The sequence below is a fragment of the Lutra lutra genome, chromosome 12 (assembly GCF_902655055.1).
Source record: "Lutra lutra chromosome 12, mLutLut1.2, whole genome shotgun sequence".
Lineage (NCBI taxonomy): Eukaryota > Metazoa > Chordata > Mammalia > Carnivora > Mustelidae > Lutra > Lutra lutra.
In genome coordinates this window covers 28,277,943-28,286,354 of record NC_062289.1, presented here as the reverse complement: position 1 = coordinate 28,286,354, position 8,412 = coordinate 28,277,943, and positions in this window count along the sequence as shown.

The following is an 8,412-nucleotide window of genomic DNA, read 5'->3' as shown; positions in this document are numbered from 1 at the left end:
GAATTTGTATTTCTAACAAGTACCAGCATGATGGGGACCCGGGACCACGCTTTGAAAACCGTTGGTGTAAACTCAGAAATAGGATGCTGCCTCCAGTCATCCCTCCCCTTTGCTCTGCCGGTTGTAGTGCTCTGGTCTGAGAACTTGTGCATATGAGCAACATGGGCAGTGCTTATTAAAACCCAGACTCCCAGCCCCCACCCCCAGATATTTGGATTTAGTAGATTTGGGTGGTACCAAGGATCTGAACTTCTAGCAAACTCCCAGATCTCACGGATGCTGCTGGGTCAAGGTCCAGACTCTGAGATCATTGCTGGATTAGAATCACCTGACTCCCGATCACCTAGGTCAGCAAGGGCCTGGGACCAGGTAGTTTTATTTATTTTTTATTTATTTTTTTTTCCGTTGTGCATTTTTTTTTAATCTGATATGCTTTTATTTTGTTTATAATTTTTTAAATTAACATGTAATGTATTATTAACCCCAGGGGTACAGGTCTGTGAATCGCCAGGTTTACATACTTCACAGCACTCACCATAGCACATGGGACCAGGTATCAAAGCTCCTGGGGGGATTCCACTGTGCAGCCCGGGTGGAAAGCAACTCGGGAGTTGTGTGTCCTGGACCCCGAGCTGTCTCCAATCAGGGTGACTTTGAGAGGCTGCCGAGTCCCCACCATCCTCAGTCCCCAATGGGTTTTGCTAGGAGGCAGCAGGGCTGACATGGGCGCAGTGAGAAGCACAGGGCGCTTAGAAGCGGGAGGGGTATGCACAGGAGGCAGAGAGAATCCTCAGAAGTGATGTTTGCCTCTGTCTCAGGGTTGTCGGGTCCCAGCCCTGCGCCCCAAAGGAGACTACATTACAAAAAATGAAACCACTAAACAGGAAACATCTGGCCCAGGAGGCTGAGCAGACAAGCAAGGTTTCGCATTGGCCCCGGAAACCTGCTGGGCACCGAGCCTGTGGCCTAGAAAGGAAGACACGAGAGCAGCGGGGTCGGCGGCTGCACCTCCTCTCACACCGGTCCTCTTAGGCCGGGTTCTTCCTGGCCCCGTGGCAGGGGTAGCGCTGGCCTGCGGAGGGGTGTGGTGAGAAGCTGCAGGGGTGCTGTGAGAGCAGGTACGGATCCTCTGTGGGGATGGCAAGTGCAAGGGGTGGGGAGGCGGGGACAGCAGCCGCTGCTGCTGCAGGTGGACAGACAGGTGGGCAGGTGGTAGGATAGAAAAGGCGCTCCATCGGCCAGATAGGTGTTGGACGTGAGAGATGAAGACAGAAAAGCAGAACACAGAGAAACGTGCGAGAGCAGGTGCTGGGAGGCCAGGCGGTGTCATAACAGGAAGAGAGCCAACAACAGGCGGATTTCAGTGGTGGCATGAGGTTCCTCCCCTCTGTGAACTGCCTAGTGGGGCCAGGAAGGGACAGGGCCAGGGACAGGGGTAGTGCTCACTCCTTGTCCCCGCACTCACTTCTTGAGGAGTCAGTGTGAGTCTGGAGGACCCACCAGAACGTTGGAAGGTGTCATGTCTAGTGTGGCCTGAACAGATGCGGCAAGGAGCTTCATGGGGGTGGGAGGTAAGCTGCTCAGGCAGCGGAGCATTTCACAATCCTGGTAGCCAGACCTGCTCGCTGAGAATCCTGGCGTGGGGGGACAGGCAGGAGCCGTTTTCACAGCCCCCCAAAGGATGCAGCCAAGGATGGATGTCCTCGCAGTGGAAGGCGTGGGAGGCTGCGGACCAGAGCCCTTGAAGCTAATAAGAACGAGGGAACTGTAGCAGAAGTTGCTGTAAGGAGGTATTGGGTGGGAAACACCCCCAGACAACATTATTTTGTCAAAGGAGGGTGTCCCGGTCCCCAGGGTCAGAGTTGGTCTGTTTCCATGCAATTCTTAACCTCTGAAGCTGGGCAAATTTCAGCTGTGCTCTCAGCCCCACAAAAGAGCTATGAGACCATATTCAGCCCATCCAGTTGCTGAACAGAGAGAGACACTGGCAGAGCCCCGCAGAGAACCCAGGACCCAAGACTGAGGTGAGGACTTGGGGGGCAGGAAGGGGAGCCTGGGGCCCTGCCTGGAGGACGTAGCACCATTCCTGGCCACCAGCTTCCCATTCTCCTGTGTCTCCACCTTGGCTCCTTGGTGTCAGCCCCAGGACCTGTTCAACAGGAAGAGACTGAGCCCCTTGTGGAGAGGGGCAGGGATCCACAGCTCCTGGCCCCTCCGCCGTCCCCCCCGTCCCCCCCCACCCCGCAGTGAGAGAGTGACAGGCAGTTACACTAGAGTAGATCCCCTAGCATGTCCAGAAAGGCGCGGTGCTCCCACCTCCACTGTCTTCTATCCTCCAGCTCTACCTCCTTCCCTCTCCTCCACAGGCCATCCCAGCCCTGACAGGCAAGTTAAGTGCTGTACCGTCTGTCCTGTTTCCAGCCTCGCAGGACCCGTGCACGTACACAGGCCTCACCTTTGGTTTAATGCTCTTCGGTCACCATCTCAAAATTCTTAATAACGTTTCCATGGGACCCTGTGAATTATGTGGCTGGCTCTGTGCTCGGCTGTCGTGGGAGACTGGAGATTTCTCTCCGGGGGGGGACAGCATCATAGCTCCCCCTCTGCTCTTCACACCCCTCTGTCACCTGGGACAGCATGAGACAGCAACATGACCTCACCAAGAGAGGGGCACATACACAAGGGAAGAGGCAGAGGCAGAGAGAGGGGGCACCTGCCAGTGCACTGGGCTCCATGGTGCAGGGACTGGAACAAGCCAGGAAGACACCTAGGATGTGAATCTGGCATGAATCTCTTAGAAGCCTCCATATTCTTTAGGCAAACCCTAGTTTTAAGATAAAATGTGATATTGACTGTACAACTCAGCACTTAATTTTATGTTGTCTGGTGTTGCTAGTTTCACCTGGGTGGTTCTTACTTCCAAAACGAGGTGGCAAATTTTGAGACCAGGGACCTCAGCTCATGATCGTGTGAACACAGCCCAGGCGTGGGCTCAAGCATGGCTGGGCACAGGATTCCCTTGCGGCTTGATTCAGTTGTTTGGGCTCCTAGGACTGTTATCTGAAGGAAGGAAGGCGCTGGGAGAGCTTCCAGGGAGAGAGGTAAACCATGTCCAAGTGTCAAGGGTGAGGCCTGGGTGTCTGTGTGACTCTGCATCAGGCTCTCTCGGCCAGCCTTGATATCCTCATCTATGAAATGGGAGTAAAAGCAGCAGCTGCCTCCTCTGTTTGTCGGGAGGTCCAGAGGAGCCCCACGGTGCCTCCTCATGCATTTGAACGTGGCCCCGGATAGCCTGAAGCTCTTGTTACCATGCGGGCTCTGTGTCAGTAGGTCCCCTGTGGGATCTGAGCAGCTGTGATGTGCAAGTCCCCCAGGGCTGCTGGTGGTGCTTCTGGTCTCCCTGCGGAACTCTTCTGGAGACACCGCGCGGTGCCCCATGCGCAGTGTCTGCAAATGCAGATTCTCAGGTGCCACCCGCACCTACGGACTCAGACACTCTGGGTGGGTGGGGACGAGCGATCCGTGTGAACAAGCCTTCCAGATGTTTCCGATGCAGGTGGGTCTGAGAATTGCTCAGCTCAGCACCGTACTTTCTCTTCCATCCCACGAGTACGGACATTCAGGACCTGTTAGGTGCCTAACACTGTGCTAAGTGACGTGGTTGGAGCACAGACCCTTAGAATTTAGTTTGGCGGGGGGCACCAGCTGCTGTGTATATAATGGCGGAAGGGGAGATGGAGGGGGGAGGGCTTATGGAAAATGCAGATTTCAGATTTCCTACCACAGGAGATTTTTTTTCATCCCCCCGAGATTTTGACTTGGTAAGTCTAGATTTTTCAAAAGGAGCCCCCGCTTTTTATGACCCTTATACTGTAATCCAGGACCACACTCTGACAAAGAGACGCCATAAAAACTCACGGGAAGATAACCAGCTGCCAAGCTGTGTGCTCCAAAGAGCTTTCGGAAGGGGAAGAGCTTGCTGCCAGCTGACGATCCAAGCAGACTAGCTCGGATCAGAAGGCACATCGGCGAGTAGGACGGACTCAGCCTGAAGCCCAGCCCTTTCTGAGACAGCCCAGTAACATCTCGCCAGCTCCACACGGTTGAACGTCTCATTCCCATTTCACAGGTCAAATGCCCAGGGATCTAGTAAGCTGAGCAGCACCTTCGCAGATACCCTGCGGGTCGAGCTCACAGCCGGAACGCACACCCCAACCCCCCGGGCGGTCCTCGGAGGCTCCTGAGCAGGGGCGGGGCTCGAGGGCTGTGATCGTTCGCTCATTCGCGGATGTTGGTTTGCTAGGGCGGGCCAGGCGGAGCAGGAACCAATGAGAGCGACCCGCCCGGCGGGGGGTCTCCGGCCGAGGAAATTGAACAAAGGAGGCTCCGGGCTTTGACTACCGTGAAGCGATGGGAGACCTGCCGGGGGCGCGGGCAATCGTGACAATGGAAGGAAGCCACAGTGGTGTAAACAGAGCTTCGGACGGACGTGCAGGCCAGAGGTCTCGGTCCCTGTCCCTTTTCTTTCTAGCTGTGACCCTGAGCCAGATATTTCCTGTCCTTGAGGCTGTGTTCTCACCAGTAAAACAGAGATGGTAATCCCTGGCTTGCCTGCCTCAGGGGTTGCTGTGAAGGTCACCCGGGTTTACGTGTTCTGGAAACTGTAAGGTGAGGCACCCTTAATACCTTCGATGTACTGGGCGTGTTAATAGACTGAGTCCAAGGATTACAGTTTCCCTGTATTTTCTCCAGAAATATATTTGCAAAAACTGTATGTCCTTAGCACCATTTCAGCTCAGGCAGCTAACAACTCTTCTTTTAGAGTGAAGGCTCAATTTAAAAATGAAGATTTCTTCTCATACACAATTTTTGCAATTCCCCCACCCCGCCTACCCCGGTCTCTATGGAAGAAGGAATCTATAGACATTTTTCTATGAACACCTGTACAGAGATAAGATTCCCAAACTCTACAGTTCACCCACTTGAAGGAAACAGCGCCAGACAATTGGCAAACATCACCACCATCAATTTGAGAACATTGGTGTTGTCCCCTAAAGAAACTTTGCACCCATTAGCAATCACTCTGCATTTCCCCCAAACCCTCCAGCCCTAGGTAAACATTCATCTACATCTACTATTAATAGTAAACAGTGGGGTTTTTTGGAAGTGTGGTGCATGAACCACCTGCATCAGAATCACCTGGATGGGGTTTAAAAATGCAGATTACCGGGGCCCCTTCCGACCTCCGGGTCAGAAACTCCGGCTCTGAAGTCCAGAAGCTGCACTCCCAGCCCTGGGGTGAATCTTGGGCACACCAAAGCCTCTTGAGAACCGCGACTTGTCTTTGGATTGAAGGACAGAGCCAAGCTGTGTGTGGAGAGATAGGGGCAGAGGCTGACAGGTACTTAGGACCGAGATGGCTCTTCCTGTCCCTTCTTCCTTTCTCTTTCCCATCTTCACTGCCCACCTCCGTGCCCTTCAACAGGCAGACACATCTCCGGAACGGGATCGCAGTGCTCCCTGGCCTGTGATACCTCCAGATTGTCACCAGAGGGCGCTAGAGCATCTCCAAAGCCAAGCCGATCTCCCCTTCCTTGGCAGGCACTCCACTGAGGGCAGTTTCCCAATCTCAGGTCTGTCTCCCCCCACCCCACCCCGCCAGGCCCCCTCACTGATTCTCCGAAAGATGTTGAGGGATCAGGGTTGCTAAAAAGCAAAAAGCACTTATTACATGTGAGCCCTGGGGAGTTTGTCTAATGCCCCTGAGCCCAAGCTTCTCACCCCAACAAGGAAAAATATGAACTTTTCATTGTCCTGCTTTTAACAATTAAAGGGGATCATAGCGGTAACGCTCCTGTTATTCTACCAGAGACCGTGATTTGCACTGCTAGGAAACCAGAGAGCTTGGATGGCAATATATGGATTTAAGTTTCGTGTGCATCAGAAGCATTAACTTAATAGAGCCACACAAGGAACAGGTGTGGCCTGTCCTCTCCCGGCCCATGTGAACACCCGGACTTGATGTTCGGGTCCACACATCCCCCTTCAAAGGCCCTGGTGAGCTAGGACTCCTCAGAAGGATGGATGCAGGAGCTTTACCTCAGAACTAGGTACACTGTTATTGTGTTTTATAAAAACTGTTATTTGTAAAACCAGGTTAAGTTGTTGTAGATGTGTAAGTGACCACAAAAAGGAACTTTATAAAATGTGGGTGAAAGTATGTGTTTTATTATTATTTGTAGTTGATTTCATTATGAACAAATCTAAGTTCAGCTTTGACGGCACTGGTGGGCAGTGAAGATGGGGATGAGAAAGGACGAAGGGGCAGGAACAGCCATCTTGGTCCGAGGCACCTGTCAGCCTCTGTCCCCATCTCTCCAGACAGTCATGACAAAGGGCTTCACGGGCCGTGGAGGGAAACTTTACTTCTGTAGCCGTACATACACACTCCCTAAACTCTCCCACATTAGGAAGCCTTCTGAGCTTCAGACACAATGCGGCTTATTTTGCTCTGTCTCTGTTCATATTACTGTTATCATCCTTTCCTTCCCTATTCCACCAGAAACACTCCCATTTCAGTCTTCGACACCCAGTCCGAATGCCAGTAGCATCTGTTGTGGAGTTCTTTGATTCTTAAGGCAAAGCTAAGTATCCTTCCTCAAAAGTTCGATGGTGCTCTGTGCACACCTCAACTCCCAACATTTTCGATTCACCTTATAACAGGCTGATGGAGTCTCCTTGCCCCCCACCCCGGAGGTGGCCTTAAAATTGACCCCTCCAAGGATCTTGGGCTCTGACCCAATGCCCTTCTGCCAAACCAGCAGTCACTCCACTCCAGGCTGCAATGCCTACTGTGAGGTTGAGTGGCAAAGCTCTGGCAGCCTACAATAAATCCATTTTTTAACATATATCCAGAAAAGTGAAAAATCACAAGTGAATACATCGTGAATGAATGTCCAATAAATGAACCTACTCGTGTGATCAAGAAACAGAATATTAGCAACATCCAGAAGGCCCTCGATGACTGTATCTAAAAATGCATTTCTAACCACTTAAATTTATCATTTTAAAAGTGAGCTATCCAGGGACGCCTGGGTGGCTCAGTTGGTTGAGCGGCTGCCTTCGGCTCAGGTCATGATCCCAGTGTCCTGGGATCGAGTCCCGCATCGGGCTCCTTGCTCGGCAGAGAGCCTGCTTCTCCCTCTGCCTCTGCCTGCCTCTCGGCCTACTTGTGGTCTCTCTCTCTCTCTGACAAATAAATAAATAAAATTAAAAAAAAAAAAGTGAGCTATCCAGTTCCAAACATGTGAGTAGTTGCTAGCTTTTCAAAGACATCTGTAGAAGGTACAGAAGACAAATGCCCCTCAGGAAGCCACTCCAAGGATCTGGAGACATTGTGTTCCTTTCCAGAGCAAGCATGGGGCTCTCAGCTAACCTGAACCCCACGGTGGGCACTCCTGAGCCTTGGAGCTGAGCCAGGATCCCGGGAGGCTGCTTCACCATCTATTGAAGTGAAACCACTAGTGATGTTTGAAGAACAAGGTCACGCCAACGATAGCCTCCCTAGCTTCGGCCTTCAGGCTCCGTGAACCACTCCCAGCAAATCTCCCTAAATGCTGCTTTAATCATCACACTGTTCCATCCGCAGAACCTTCCGTCGCTCCTGCCCTCCTATTATTTGAAAGCCATATCTGTTCATCTGTCTGGCTTGTGACACCACCTGCAAACGCAGTCAATGATCAGGCAGACCCCCATCGTTCCCTCAGGCCTCAATGTTGCCTTCATAAATACCCCCGCCGAGGGGTGACTTCCACTTCAGCCCCTCTCCCTGTAAGTCTGGGACATCAGTTGGTCTGGCAGGAAAACTGTCTTCTTTGTTAGCGGTATTGTAAGAAACCCCCAAGCAGAAGGGGGTTTGTGCTGGCAAAGCCTTAGAGAGCCTGTTCCAACACCCCTGTTTCCAGAGAAGCTCCAAGTTACAAAGAACTTTTTTAAATCCTAATGACCTGGCAGGTGTTTCTGAGACCTTCTTAAAGTGACAGCTATCACTCCTCATTTGCTGGTAGCTTTTTTTTTTTTTTTTAAAGATTTTATTTATTTATTTGACAGAGAGAGATCACAAGTAGATGGAGAGGCAGGCAGAGAGAGAGAGAGAGGGAAGCAGGCTCCCTGCTGAGCAGAGAGCCCGATGCGGGCCTCGATCCCAGGACCCTGAGATCATGACCTGAGCCGAAGGCAGCGGCTTAACCCACTGAGCCACCCAGGCGCCCTGCTGGTAGCTTTGATTTGACCTGAAAGCAGGAAGAGCTTGGGATATGAGCTGGATGGGGAGAAGAGGGGCAGCAGATAGAAATTCCAAATCAGGGGGCGCCTGGGTGGCTTAGTGGATTAAGGCCTCTGCCCTCATCTCAG